This window comes from Zonotrichia leucophrys, chromosome Z (genome assembly GCF_028769735.1).
Source record: "Zonotrichia leucophrys gambelii isolate GWCS_2022_RI chromosome Z, RI_Zleu_2.0, whole genome shotgun sequence".
Lineage (NCBI taxonomy): Eukaryota > Metazoa > Chordata > Aves > Passeriformes > Passerellidae > Zonotrichia > Zonotrichia leucophrys.
The window spans coordinates 49,547,253-49,560,380 of NC_088200.1; the positions used below are offsets into that span (position 1 = coordinate 49,547,253).

The window sequence follows — 13,128 nt, forward strand, 5'->3', positions numbered from 1 at the left end:
TTAGAAATAAACTTTTATAATATGAAAGTATCCATTATGTTAACACAGAGGCAAACTCAGACTGTTTGACTTTTCTAATCTTCATTTGTTTATGATTTTAAAGTATTTAAAGCCAGAAAAAAACTGATTGAAAAATTAAACATGGTGAAAGCCACATGCAAGGGGAAGATTAGAGGTTTAAGTCTTCCCCTTCTGTCTTTCCAGCCTCAGCAATTACATCATCACTGTAGCACCTCCTTCATGCCGTTCTGTGGCGTCTTGAGAAACAGCTAGCCTGCCATCAAAATACAAGAAAACAAAGATATTAATGGGAGATTTTAAACACCTGTTAAAATCTTCATTTCCAGTGCCACTTGCACAGGGCTAAAGGACAGGTAAGAAAATGAACTGCTGCTTGCATTTTGAAACTGACTGTAAACAGGTTAAAGAGGAGCCAGTAACAAAGCTGGGAAAATATCACCAAGGGCAAAGCTTGACCCAATCTGTAGCTGCAGCTATAGTACAGTGTTGTCCCTCTAGTACAGTACTACAACAGGGAACACTAAAAAGAAAGCCTCCTGTGTCCAGAAAATGACAAGCATTTCTACTCCCACATCAACCATCCAAAAAGTGCACTAAATATAAATACCCAGACCTATTTTCCCTACTATATTCCCTCACTGTTTTTTTCTTTTTCATTTATTTTCTTCCTATGTCTTTGGCTTTTGGAAGAGACACAAGTTTTCTGAAGTTGAAGTACTTTCCCACTTCATCCAGAAGACAGTGCCAAGGCTGCAATTGGTCCGTGCTTGGCACCTAAGCCAGCAGCCTCAAAGCCAGAGCGAGGCCTTCAGCTACCAGAGTTGGTCGCTGTCCACAGGCTAGTCCCTAACACAAATGGCATAGCAGAAGAGCAGAAAAATCCCATGAATTGAAGAACTGGATTTTAAGACAACAAACATATGCAGGCTTACTTCAAAATGAGTACCAGCACACTTGAGCAACTGGATGGGGAAAGGTGAGTAAATATTTAACAAAGTGAATTCAGATTGTAGAAGTGCATTGCCCTGGCCTTGCAGCTACAGACTGAGATGCTTTATTAACATGTAATTATGTTGATTTCCACTTTGATCGATCAGACTAAAAGAAAAATTAGAACACTACTTGCTCTGCAGCCTCATCACTTGCTCTGCAGCCTCTTCCATCTAATCACAGAGAATGTCCTTGGAGTACTTTTAATTTAAGAAAATTGATTGTAGTCTGAAGACCTTTGTTTTATGTAAGACTCATTTCTCTGAATCCTCAGGATTATATCACCAAAGGGATATCGGGGACCGACAGAGGTGATACAGAGACTCCACCATCAGAAGGCATCAAAAGGCACTTTATTATTAGAAATTCACAGTTCTTATTGAAACAATGGCGGACCTGATTGGCCCTTAGGAATCTTCTCTCACCTATTGATCAAGAAGGGACACCTCCTTCTTGTAAGCATCTTTGACAAAGATTGCCTGCCAGGTGCAGAGAACGAGAAAATAATTGTTTTAACTCTGCCTCTGAGCTTCCTCACAGCTTCTCACAGCTCCCCAGGAAAGTCCTGGGAGAGCTATGTCTCTCTCTGCTCAGAGGATATGTGATTACCGCAGGATTACAGGAGAAGGAAGCTGGATTGTACACAGATAGGTTTCCTTGAGACAGGTGAGAGGGCATTGCTGTTGAACAAAGACAGGGAAGGGTAACCCTTGGTGCTCATCAGGACTGCAGGGCAGCACTTTGGGGTTTTTTTGTCTAAAGGGTTTTGTTCTGTGTCATGGCTGCTCCTCTGCTTCTAGGACTGGCTTTTTCAGAGGCAATTTCCATACAGGCACTGTAAACAGAAGCGACGTGATTTTTTTGTAGGGGACATGGTCCACTTGTGTTTGCTTAAATTACAAATCATAGGCATGCTTCCTCTCCATTCCCGTTTGCCCACTGATCTTACCTGTATTTGCTGTGCATTGTGCAGCTGCCTGAACTTGAGTCTAGCTTCAATTCTGCAGCTCCTCAGTGTGTCCTTTCCACTGCCTGATCCCTGTTAGGATTTGGTTGAACTGGTTAATGCACCTGAAGTCAACAGATGTGTCCAAAAGGTAATATAAACCTCACACATTTTCTTTATTTTCTTATTTTCTTTATGTGCTGTTTTCTCCCTCTGCACAATAGCATTGTGCACATGATCTCCATGTTCCTTACCATGCATTATGTCCTGTGGCCCTACAGTCTGTGGTAAATGAGAATGACTACACACAAAGGAATAAACCAAAGAAATGCTGGGCAAGATCAATCTTCTGAATGATCTCTCATAAACACAAGTTCTCAAATTCTCATGCTTCATGTAATCTATAATGCACTGAAATAGTAATCCCGGGAAAGAAAAATTAAATCAAAAGCAAAAATGCTGTGTGGTTTTGGTTGTTTTGTTGTTGGCTTTTTGGTTGTTGCTTTGGTTTTTTGTTGTGGGGTTTTTTTTGGCCTGGGGAGAGAACAAATTAAATGAACAAAAATGTTTTACTTTTTCATATCAACCAGAAGGAACGTCTAAGTGAACTAGGTTTCCATTTTGAGCAAGAAATGCCCACATTTCCTTGTTAATTGTTTGCAGTGTTTCTGGAAAGGGTAGGCCAATTTTCTCTATTTTTATTGCCCAACCAAGGAAGAGAGGAGCACAGCAAAGGGCACAATTTTTTGTGACTGACCATTTGTGTGTCATTTTGCTGACACAGTAAAACCAAGAAATGCAGAAACACTGAAAAGCAGTACAGTATTGACAACCATAGCTGGATCTCTATTTGCTCTTTTTCTACACAGGATATGGGTGTTACCTGTGCTTGCCCATGAGATCAGGGCAAGTCAATTTACTGCTATTATCAGAGTCCCTGTGACTCTTTTCAAGAGTCATGACATAAAACCCCTTCAAAGATCATGCTTTCCTTTTGTGTAAAACATCAGCGCACAAAAGGAAGACTCCAGTCTTTTCCTTTAAAGCTGCCATACAGCAGGGGAGAAGAAGATCCCTGCAGTGTGCTGTGAGCTGTACACCATACTCATTAGTGACTTCATCCTGTGAGCTGCCTTCTCTGGCCCACATCCAGGAAAGCATGAAGTGTACATTTAATTTTCAGCATGCGTGTAGCGTCATTAACTGCAAGCACATTCTTACATGCCTCCCTCATTGCTTCTTTTCATTCTATTATAGAATATAAAAGGCAGCAGTGGTTTTCAGGGGTTGAGAATGTTTTGGAGGGAACCTAAATGAAAGTACTGAAATCTCCTCCCTGTATTTAAGAATAGCAAGACAGTAATATTCTTCTGATTGACATGATAGTCCTGCATGGAATACTGTACTGTGAACAAACTTTGTCAGACAAAATTCTGTTTGCACGCATCTTGATTGCTGCTGCTAAACTGAGCAGTAGGTGGAGAAAGGAAAAAGTAACTGTCAAATTATGTAGAATGTTCTCACTTCGGCCACATTATGCACCTATCCTGCATCTGTAAAGATACTACTTTTTTCTTAAATTATAGCAGTGATCTATTAATACAGTCTAGTTCAATTTATATTGCAACCTGCATATGGCTGCCTTCAGACTTGTATCTCTCTTTTTCCCCCTGGGCAAGGATCTGCCAGGAAGGAAAAGCCTTCCTGAGATGGAATTGCTGGTTTTGAGAGCTTCCTCTGCAGTCAGTCTCACTGAGAAACTCTGCAGATGTCATTTCCTACCTACCCTGTGTCTCCTCCTGCAAGTTACCCTGTGGTATGTCATGTTGAGAGATATGCAAGTGAACTCCTGGCTCCAATGAAGTTGCAGAAGACAGGTGGAATTATATTTTATCGCATTTTTATGCTTTCTTCAGTGTCACTACAAAATGAAAGTCTCTCATACATATGCCTCGTTCTCGGGCTGATACAAGTACATTATTATGCCTACTTCACCTGTGGAAGAACAAACACAGGCTGGTACTATGGCCAAATGCCGTGGTAGAAGAAAAGTTTTAAATTAAGCAGGAATGGAGTGGTGGGCTTGTGCCCAAATCACTGGACAGTGTAATTTCTTCTGGGATCTGACAGAGACTTGGTAAAGACAAGCTGCACAGGCCGCAGGGGCTCGTGTCCATTTACAGAAGCTGCTTGTCCTCTCTGTTGCAAACTCTCTGCAGGCACTGCTGGTGAGGACTGCCCAACTCCCAGCAGCTTTTGTGCTTGGAAGCCCAGAGAGCTGCCACATGGCAGCACTCATGCTGGCAGCGCCTGGGCATGGGAAAGGCTTCAGCAGCAGGGCAGCTGTGCTCAGGGACTGGGCTCTCTGTAAAAGCCAGCCTGTGCTACTGTACCCACCACCAGTCCTCTCTGAGCATTGTAAAGCATGCCAAACATAAATTAAATCATCTCTTAGCATTCCCCACAAAAAAATAAATCTAGATTTGCCCTGGGAATTTGGAAAAACTTTCAATATAGGGCTAAATTCATCAAAATTGGGTGTTACCCACTACCAGAAAATATCCTTGCATTGCAGAAAAATAAATACATGAGCATAAAATTCAAGCTCAGATTCTGAAGTTCCACAAACAATCAAACTTTTTTTAAGCAACATTATTTGTCTTATATATGGCATATGTATGTTTCAAAGTAGCCTCTTTTATACATTCCAGTAAATAAAATCCCATTGCACTCAACTGGGAAAAAAATGGTGATACAGTCTATGTGCCAGATATCTTTTGAAAGTTCTCTGGAGAAAAGAATACACACCGGCACCGAGATTTATTAAAATCCAAGTCACTTTTGAAGAAGCCAGCTTTATTAATGAGACAGCCTGAAAACCAGAGACTGTCCACCCCAGCATATGTGCATCATATGAAAGCCAGTAATTTTTTATTATCTTGGTATTGCCAGATATTATATTAAGCTGAAACACAGCTCCAGCTAACAAAAACTTCAAGTATATACTGGGACCTTTTAATGCTAGAACAATAAGCCAGCTTTATTACACTGATTATTGATAATATGAGGGTTGTGCTGGTATTTAGTCATAACTACATAAAATTATTGTTTTTCTGCCATAATCATTGGCTACACAATTACAAGGGACCAATAATAAGTTCGCAAGTAATTACTGACAAAGATTTCTTTTGTTGTATATAAATGTAGTAAAAGCCTCAGGCTAATTTTACCAGCATGTTCATATGATATCACTTCCTGAAAATACATGGAAGTTTAAAAAAAAAAAAAAAAGTATATACACAAAGGAAAGGCTGTACAAGTCCTACAGAAAAAAAAAGTGACCTCAGGAAATATCCTGGGTTTCTACCTCAGAAACCTGTTTTAACATTGAGGTCATTGCAAGAGGAATTAAAGTAAAAACACTGTTTGTGTATTGACGCAAGGCTAGAGAGAATTTCTTTTACAGTGAATAGCCTGCTTAGAGAATCATGATTCAATGGCAATATTTTCTGAGTCACTCTATTGATTTGGTGAGACTTTGGTTTTCTATATTTCCACACTGTCACTTTACATAGGTTGGAGCCAACTGTACTCAACCTCTGCTCCAAATTAGTGGTAGGCAAATCTGAATTGATTCAGCTGATTTTATAGGCTATTCTATTGAGTTTACAGGTTTCTCTCTGAATCTCCTCCAGTGAAGCATAATTTGGTCCGCTTTATGTTTGTAAGAAAATTTAATTAAGCATGACAGACATACTTATCTTAGAAAATATTACTATGCTATAAAAAAGATAACAAAACTACCACTCCTTTAAATCCACAAAGCCTTTTTATCGTGTCCTAGAATCTCTTTTTACTTTTTTCTAGCTTGTCCAGATACACCAAAAATTTTCTAAAGGGTTTGAAAGCCCCAGGTGAGTTTAGAGTTGTGTTTGAATTGAAAAAAAAAGTTATTGCTACTTTTTTTCTGGCAGAAATCTCTCATGTCTTGTCTTTGGTCAACAAGCTTCTACTTTCTTTAGGAGTCTGGAAAGAAATGTTCCTAAATTTCTTTTTGCATGGGAAACTGATTTTGTTCTTATATCTCTGTATTGAATAGTGTCAAATTTCCTGTGAACTCTTGAGCTATTCAGAAAAAATAAGAACCAGCCCTGACCCAATCCCAAAATCAGTGATGCAACAGAAGCTGGCTATAGTGAACTTGTTATATCCTTTTGTTCTGTACTCTCTGGATTTGGCTAGCAGCAAAGCTTCTGAAGTACAGAGAAGAAGGTTAAGAGGTCTAACAAAAAATCCAGATGAGATTTTCCATCAGTTCCTCTTTGAGTATACAGTCTTTTCATGAATGCTACACACAAAAATGAATTAGAGCAAAAGTGTGAAAACTTCCAACTTTTAAGTACAACTCATTGTTAACTCTGGGAACCTTATTTTTCTTTATATGGGTCATAAAAATATGATTTTAAATGTTTCCTATTAATCCAAAATGTCTTAATGCTTCATGTCACATCACTAAGGCCACCTTACCAAGGTGAAATATTGTGGCATTTTGAGGTCATTCAGTTATTCTATGTAGGGCTGCAAAATGGAGACATTTTTGTGACACATCTGATAAGAAAATCAGAGTGATCCTGACATTTGCTGTAAGGAGACTTCTTTACACTAATCTGAATATTTAACTTTGAATTAAAATACTGCAAAGATAATATTTCCCTTTTAAACATGCACCACAGGCCTGTAGATTACAAGGGATCCCTTGTCACAGAGCCATGATACAATATAGCAAAGCCATGCTTCTCAGCCTGGGTAGTTTTTCATCCTCAGGGTCTAAGCTACACTCACTGTCTCTGTCCAGACAAGAAAATATAGCATAATATATTACAATATGATAAAATAAAGCTAGACAATATTATCTGTAAAAAGGCCTGAATCTAATGTGTCACTTTGAGCACTCACTATCATAACTCCACAGGTCTACAGAAAATATTAGAAGCAGTTTCATGGAAAATTACTTTGAGAATTCATTACCTGCATGAGTGGAAGTATACTAAATCATGTCCAACACAGAGACAATTACTGTGCTTGGAAAGAAGTACCAAGAACATATTTTGAGTAAAGGAATAGTTCTGGCAGATGCATCAATTTGCTGGCATTGCACATCTTCCCCTAAGGGTTTTCAAGAGAAAAGTGCTGCCAGTCAGAGCTTGCACCCTGACATCCCATGTCCCTGTACCCAAACTGACATTGTTATGTTCATACACGTCTATGAGGGTGAGTATCACTTAAGGAAATTTTTAATTTTTCACACTCTCATAGACTCTGGTGGTTGCTAAGTAGTGCAGAATTTGCAAACATCCAATGATGATAAAAGCAGTACATCAGAGAAACACAGAATCACATAACTGTTAGAGTTGAAAGGGACCTCTGGAGATTATTCAGTCCAACCCTCTGCCCAGGGAGGGTGACGTAGAGCAGGTTACACAGGAACAAATCCAGTGACTTTTGAATGTCTCCAGAGAGGGAGACTTCACAACTTCCCAGGGCATCCTGTTCCAGTGCTCTGCCACCCCTCATGAAATTCTCCCTCAGGTAATGGTGGAGCTTCTTTGTGATTTAGTTTATGGCCATTGGTCCTCATCCTGTTACTGGGCACCACTGAAATAAGTCTGGCACCATCCTCTTGGCACCCGCCTTTCAGATATCAATCCTCTCTTCTCCAGACTAAACAGGCCCAGTTCCTGCAGTCTCTCCTCATAAGAGAGATCCTCCAGACCCCAAATTATCTTTGTGACCCTCTGCTGGACCCTCTGCAGTAGCTCCTTGTGTCTCTTTTACTGAGGAGCCCAGAACTGGACACAGCACTCCAGGTGTGGCCTCACCAGGGCTGAGCAGGGACACAACTCCCTCCATGACCTTCTGGCCTTGCTCTTTCTGATGCAGCCCAGGAACCCTTGGCCCTCCTGGCCACAGGGGCACTGCCAGCTCATGGATGGCTTGTGATCCAGCAGGATCCCAGGTCCTTCTCCACAGAGCTGCTCTGTAGGAACAGTGCCCTGGCTGTGCTGGCACTTGGGGCTGTTCCTGCCCAGGCGCAGGACCCTACACCTGCCCTCGTGGAGCTCATTGAGCTTCTCTCTGCCCAGCTCTCCAGCCGAGCAAGGTCCCGCAGAATGGCAGCAGAGCCTTCAGGTGGATCACCACTCCCTCAGTTTAGTGCCATCAGCAAACTTGCTGAGGGTGCATTCCATCCCTTCATCTGGGTCATTGATAAACAAGTTGAACAAGACTGGTTCCAGTATTGATCCCTGAGAATGTCACTGGCTGTTGGTCTCCAGGTGGCTTCTGTTCTGCTGGTCATGACCCACTGACCTCTGCCCTTCAGCCAGTTCTCCATCCACCTCACCATGAATACCTCTAACCCACATTTCCTGAGCTTACCTGCCAGGATGTTATGGGAAACAGTGTCAAAAGCCTTGCTGAAGTCTAGGTAGACAGCATCCACCATTCTTCCTTCATCAATTTGTTCTGCCATGCCAGTCAGATAGGCACCCATGTTCTGAACTGTCTTTTTTACTTCTTTAAACCTCTGCAGATCTGCATTTTAAAATAGAAATAAATTAAATATTCATACGATTAATTCACTGCTTTCCTGGATAAATTCAAAGGTGGTTTGCAATGCCAAAATCAGGTCTCTTGTGAGCTCACAAGTAAAAGGCTGGCTATTGGGATTGCCATTAGTTACCTGTGTGCCATTAGGATTCTGGCACACAGACAACCAGGACATGTGGCACACCCAGTCTTGCCTGTTTGCTCTCCTTCACTGGGAAAGTGCTGCAGGAAGACATGTAAAAGAATATAAGAAGCAAGAACTCACTTGAGATTTAGCATAAAAATACCAGTTTGACAACTGCAGGTCTCTTTAACAAAGCACCAGTTGTGGTTTCTCAAGAGAAAAGCCCTTACTTCAGCTGCAAAACCACCTGGAAAGCACTAGGCTGCATACCTGGCCATGCAGCCGAGCCCCCGACACATGCAGCAATGGAGGGATGCAGAGGGTGCCAGAGCTGGCAGAGTGGCTGACACAGGGCTCGAGTGCCTGCACCGGCACCAAACCTGCCTGTGCCACCACTGTCCTTCACTACAGCTGCTGCAACAATGCTGTTCTCCGACATTCCAGCAGAGATTGGCACCTATAAAAAATTAAGAGCACACATTCAAATCCCAAAATTTAAATAGCTTTGATGTGATAAGAACAGTAGAAAGTAAAACAACAGCATTTTATTCACTTGATAAGGATAGTAGAACAGAACAATCTTTTACCCTTATCTTAAGGACAGTGAACCAGAACAGCACAGCCTTGGAGAAATAGATGAAGGATGTAACTTAGGGAAACAGTAGTCATGCAAAACACAAGCAGGGTGCCAGCTGAGCTCTGCAAGGCTGAAAGAGCAGAAGTTAACCAAAACAATAATATTGCACTTTGTCAAAAATGGGGGTCAAGGAACAGCCACTAAAAATGTCACTGGACAGCTCCCCCAGTAAGCTCGAGGCTGCTGTGCAGGCTACCTGTTTGGTTTCTTAAAGAGAAACAAGAATTAAATGTTATAAACTACATTTTAGGACCTTTCACAAATAAATAGGAGTATTAATTAGGATGGTAATTTGTACTGTTTCAAATAACACAGTGCCTCCTTCAAACTTTTCAACCATTCTTAATAGTCAAACATCTCTCTGGAACAATAAGAGTTGAGGGGTATTTAGGGCTTGAGACCAGCTGCTGTTTTATTGAGTTTCTAGTCTAAATTGCTTTGGCTTTCCACTTTCTAAAGTCCACAAAAACCCTACACTCCCTCAAAAAAAAAAAAAAAAAAAAAGGCATCCAGGTGGGAGGACTTAAAATCATACTACTTTTTCTACTGGTTCTGAAAGGCTCTAGAGAAAACACTTTTGAAATAAGATTTTAATTTTTAAAAATGTTTCAAGTCTTTTTTTTTATATGGGGAAAACAAAGATAAAGAAAATTAAAGTGAATTTGTCCCTCTTAGCTGAAATTTTTTAGTGAATACTTGCATTCACTAAATTATTCTTAAATAACAAACATTATTAATGCTTATTGCTGCATTTAAGCATATTAAAACATAAGCCTAGACAACTTTGTACCCATGATGAGTAATGATATTAGAGCTGTAGGTTTTCATGTGGAAAAAAAATGCTCCAACTTTTTTCACTCACATAACAAAGATAAAAGATAAAATACAAGCTATAATGAAATAGCTAGCAAGGGGGGTCACTGTGGAAAAAAGACTGGCAAACACTGCGAGAAATTCTGCTGACAGCCTAGGTGAGTTGAGTTTCACTTCACAGATCACTTCATGGAAGCATATGATCAGAGCAATCTAGTCTTGGATACTTTCTACTTTCTCTAGTCTTGCAAATGAACTGGAATGCTTGGGAATATAATTCGATGTCCTGAACATTTTTAGGAAAACCAGCATATTTGGACTGTGGTCACAGAACATTCTAGTTCATTTGCCAACTAATATTTTTCTGAAGTCTGACTGAAAAAAAAAAATAGACTCCACTGCAACTCATAGCCAAATGCAGCCACTTAGAAACTTATCCATAACTATTCCATGCCACCATTAATAATTTTTACATTAAATCCTGTCAATTACCAGGTATGCACAAACCACAGTACAGTTGTTGGCAGAAGTACAGGACTTGATGGAGCTATAAAAGCAGCCTAGACACATTCAGGTAGAAAACTGGCTAACCTTTCAAAAGGTGAGTGCCATCCACCCCACAGAGGGACCTACAGAAGCACCTCTAGCACTAGAATCATATGGGGCCCGGGGCAAGAGAGGCTTAGCTCGCCTGGATTCAGACCCTCTACATAAGGGGCAGAGCATTTAAAATGTATCAACCAATTTTTTATTTCATCTGTTCTCAGATCTAATGAGTAGTTTGGACCTTCTTCTTCTACTATATTATGCTGCAAAGGGTGTTTTTTTTGATGTAAGGATGAATGTTGCTTGCACAAGGCTAGACAAAGACACTCTTGGTTAATGCTGACTGAATAAACTACATCCTAGAGGTTTTACAAATGTTGCAATCTTATCATTCCTTTCAGTGAGGGAGATTAGATAAATACACAAGGAACATATCAATCCAAGGGGAGGACTGGACTTTGCCAGAGATAGCAGAGGGTGCATATTTCTCATATCGCTTCTTTTTGGGGTGATCATCTGGAGCCAGATCTCCCTGTTACAGCTGGGTAGAACTTGGCAGACAAGCAACCCTCCTCTGCCTGCAGCATGAAAGAGGGATGTGTCATATCAGCTGGAGAGGTCTTCAGAGGAGGTGGTGGAGACAAATGCAAACAGCATGCCTTCCCACAGCCTCCCTCCTCTCATCGCTCTTTCTAGTCTCTTGGGCCACTACCCAGTGCATGTCTGTCTGCAGCTTAACAAACTCTAGCTGTGGTTTCAGGCTGATAAATAATTATGCTAATTAACAGGTTGAAGGAAAATGTGATGTTGTTTCTGTGGAATGTTCTGAGAAGCTGGAAACACTTAAACGTAAAAACGACATGTGGTGAAATAACCAATAATTTGCTTAAGAAACCCACATCTGGTATTCCTGCTAGAAACAGGGGTTAATAGTCTGTCAGGGGCAAGCAGTGGCAGTGAGTAGCTCTAGGATAAACAAAAAAGCCTTAACGGCAGGAAATGGGCTTGTTCTCCTAGCATAAGCATTTACATTGGCTGCTAACCAGCAAGAGATGTAAAAGCGGTTGTTTAGTTTACACTTGGAAAAAAAATAGAGACGGAAACAAACAAGACTTCTTCATTTTGTGTATCTGTGAAAAAAAAAAAAGCCACTGACTGTAGCTAAAAATGGTAATTATATATATGCTCCATACTCTGAGATGGAGCCATAAACTTGAGAAAAGATTCCAGTCATAAAAGGGGAGAGGGGTTACTAAAATGATTTTTGTATTATTGAAATAACTGTCAGATAATTACACGCATGATTTTAGGTTACTCATGCAGAAAAGGGGAAAGAGCAAGACAAGAGAAGTGAGGACACAATTAATTGATGCAGGTTGACATCTTGGTTTTTTTTTTAATATAAGGAAGATTGATCCTGTTTTGGTTTTTTTTGAGGAAATTCTAAATACCACTTGAAGAGGAAAGGATATCCCATTTGACACCATTGTAGTCAGGAAAAGATATGGTCCACAACATAGTAACACATGGTTGTGTTGGTGTTGCATTGCTACCGCAATTACAAGCTCAAAAGAGAAATCCACATTTAAGATGGGATGAAATGTAAATAATGTACTCATTTGACAAGATTCAGATGAAGTTCTCTGTGTGTGGCAAGACGAATCTGTATTTATAGCAGTTAAAGAAACACACAAGATTCTCAGGATACACTGAAGACTGTGAATAATACATTGTTGGTTCCTAATTTTGTTTTAAATAAACAGACAATATTCTACCTTAGGTGGTGTTTCTCTTCTGAAATAGTGTAACTCTTGCAAAGATTGCTGCTACAATCTGAGATGTAATTTTCACACTAGAAAACATGACACCTAAGCATATGTTAGCAGCTTTCTGTTGCCCATTGGACTGCTTGACATCTTAAGCTAAATTTTCTTTTATAGTCACTCTCAAAGATGTATATTATCCCTTGTCAAAATAAAGTGTTGTGGTCTCTTTCCAGACCAGAGAATACATTGCCACCAGAGCATCTAAGCTGCTCTCTCTTTCACTACATTAGTGCATATTACAGCCTTGCAAATGACAGGCTTTCACAGCCTCGTATTTTAGTGTCATGTCTTGGTCTATAATGGCACTGTGTTTTTTCTAGTGATCCTAGCACAGCTTTGCAACCTTTCTCAAAGCAGTGAGAAAGGAGGTCTTCAAGGCCACAATGCTGATACCTGAGGTGGGAAGCAACAACAATAAAATTCCTCAAAAGCCTCATTTGTCAGGCAAAGCAATTCATATGGTTCAGCACACGCACATGTAGGCAGCACTATGTCCTCCACCGTGTAATGTTTTTAGGTCTGAGACTGAATTCTTCAGTACAAAAGTTGAATCACTTCTGGAGCTTTTTGAAGCTTTCTGTAAGCATCCAAGGCACTCAGCTGCAGAAAAGGTCAG

General features: G+C 40.4%; 1 long non-coding RNA gene across 1 annotated transcript; it reads right to left on the reverse strand.

The window, feature by feature from the left end:
• Nucleotides 1-1,960: 1,960 nt before the first annotated feature.
• On the reverse strand, nt 1,961-9,069 carry LOC135459384 (uncharacterized). The gene is made up of 3 exons (XR_010443027.1): nt 8,961-9,069; nt 8,396-8,551; nt 1,961-2,050 (listed from the first exon to the last, which is right to left on the reverse strand). It is a non-coding gene; the product is annotated as an uncharacterized LOC135459384 (long non-coding RNA).
• Nucleotides 9,070-13,128: the final 4,059 nt, after the last annotated feature.